This window comes from Petromyzon marinus, unplaced genomic scaffold (assembly GCF_048934315.1).
Source record: "Petromyzon marinus isolate PM22_M1 ecotype Great Lakes invasive population unplaced genomic scaffold, UKy_Petmar_22M1.pri1.0 PM_G_Scaffold_55, whole genome shotgun sequence".
Taxonomy (NCBI): domain Eukaryota; kingdom Metazoa; phylum Chordata; class Hyperoartia; order Petromyzontiformes; family Petromyzontidae; genus Petromyzon; species Petromyzon marinus.
Window position 1 is genome coordinate 1,095,001 of NW_027423008.1, and position 2,500 is coordinate 1,097,500.

Below are 2,500 nucleotides of genomic sequence, written 5' to 3' on the forward strand. Positions count from 1 at the left end.
GCTAGAAATTGGCGGGGATGTCTCTCTTGTGGCTCACGGGGCTGTTAGGGTGGCACAGAAATCCCTCGGAATGGGAAAACGGGTCATTTACGTGTCGCCACATTGCATGCGAACCGCATGCAACTTCCAGAGGCATTTGCAGCAGAAATGCATGTGCAGTCAAAAAAAAATTGATATTTTTCACGGATAGACCCCGTGAAACGCTAGAAATTGGCGGGGATGTGTCTCTTGTGGCTCACGGGGCTGTTCGGGTCGCACAGAAATCCCTGGGAATGGGAAAACGGGTCATTTTCGTGTTGCCACATTGCGTACGAACCGCATGAAACTTCCAGAGGCATTTGCAGCAGGAATGCATGTGCACTCAAAAACTTCTATATGTTTCACGGATAGACCCCGTGAAACGCTAGAAATTGGCGGGGATGTGTCTCTTGTGGCTCACGGGGCTGTTAGGGTGGCACAGAACTCCCTCGGAATGGGAAAAGGGGTCATTTTCGTGTTGCCACATTGCATAGGAACGGCATGAAACTTCCAGAGGCATTTGCAGCAGGAATGCATGTGCACTCAAAAACGTCTATATTTTTCACGGATAGACCCCGTGAAACGCTATAAATTGGCGGGGATGTCTCTCTTGTGGCTCACGGGCGCTGTTAGTTAGGGTCGCACAGAAATCCCTCGGAATGGGAAAAGAGGTCATTTTCGTGTTGCCACATTGCGTACGAACGGCATGAAACTTCCAGAGGCATCTGCAGCAGAAATGCATGTGCACTCAAAAACGTCTATATTTTTCACGGATAGACCCCGTGAAACGCTAGAAATTGGCGGGGATGTGTCTCTTGTGGCTCACGGGGCTGTTAGGGTCGCACAGAAATCCCTCGGAATGGGAAAACGGGTCATTTTCGTGTTGCCACAATTGGCATACGAACGGCATGAAACTTCCAGAGGCATTTGCAGCAGAAATGCATGTGCACTCAAAAACGTGAATATTTTTTCACGGATAGACCCCGTCAAACGCTCGAATTTGGCGGGGATGTTTCTCTTGTGGGTCACGGGGCTGTTCGGCTCGCACAGAACTCCCTTGGTCCACCTGATTCGTGCATACAGGCAGCAACTAAAACTCTGTAAACCTGCTGTGAGGACATCTAAACAGTGGACCAGTGAGGCTGTGGAAGATTTGCGGGCGTGCTTAGACTGTACTGACTGGGATATGTTCACGACTGCTACCAATAGTCTGGATGAACTCACAGAGGCTGTGTACATCAGCTTCTGTGAGGACTGCTGTATCCCAACACGTACCAGGGTGAACTTTAACAACAACAAGCCCTGGTTCTCAGCAAAGCTCAAAAGGTTGAGGTTGGAGAAGGAGGAAGCGTTTAGGAGTGGGGATAGAGACAGATTCAAGGAGTCGAAGAACAGGTTTAGCAAAGCGGTGAGAGAGGCTAAACGACTGTACTCAGAGACACTAAAACACCAGTTCTCTACTAACGACGCTGCTTCTGTCTGCCAAAGGGCTCAGGCACATCACCAACTACAAACCCAGAGCGCCCCACACCACTAACGACTCCCGCCTAGCCAACGACCTGAACGAGTTCTACCGTAGATTTGAAAGACAATTGGACTGTCCTGAACCACCCCTTCCCACCCAAGAGGCCCCATCCCCCACCCATACTACAGAAACGACTCTCTCCTTTCAGGAGGGAGAAGTTAATGGGCTTTTCAAGAGGCAGAATCCACGCAAAGCAGCCGGGCCGGACTCTGTCTCTCCAGCCACCCTCAGGCACTGCGCTGACCAGCTGTCTCCGGTGTTCACCAACATCTTTAACACCTCCCTGGAGACATGCCATGTACCAGCCTGTCTCAAGTCCTCCACCATCATCGCTGTGCCCAAAAAGCTAAGGCCAACAGGACTAAATGATTACAGACCGGTCGCCCTTACATCTGTGGTAATGAAGTCTTTTGAGCGCCTGCTCCTGGCACACCTCAAAGCCATCACAGACCCTCTCCTGGACCCCCTTCAGTTTGCCTACAGAGCCAACAGGTCTGTGGACGACGCAGTTAACATGGCCCTCCACTTCACCCTACAGCATGTGGACGCCCCAGCATCCTACGCCAGGATCCTGTTTGTGGACTTCAGCTCTGCCTTCAACACCATCATCCCTGCCCTGCTTCAGGACAAGCTCTTCCAGCTGAACGTGCCCTACTCCACCTGCAGGTGGATCACAGACTTCCTCTCTGACAGGAAGCAGTGCGTTAAGCCGGGAACAGAAGTCTCTGACTCCAGGTCCATCAGCACGGGAACTCCTCAGGGCTGCGTCCTTTGCCCACTGCTCTTCTCCCTGTATACCAACAGCTGCGCCTCCAATCATCTGTCCGTCAAACTCTTGAAGTTTGTCGGACGACACCACCCTCATTGGGCTGATCTCTGGTGGGGATGAGTCTGACTATAGGTGGGAAGCTGACAACCTGGTGACCTGGTGTAGCCAGAACAACTTAGAGCTAAATG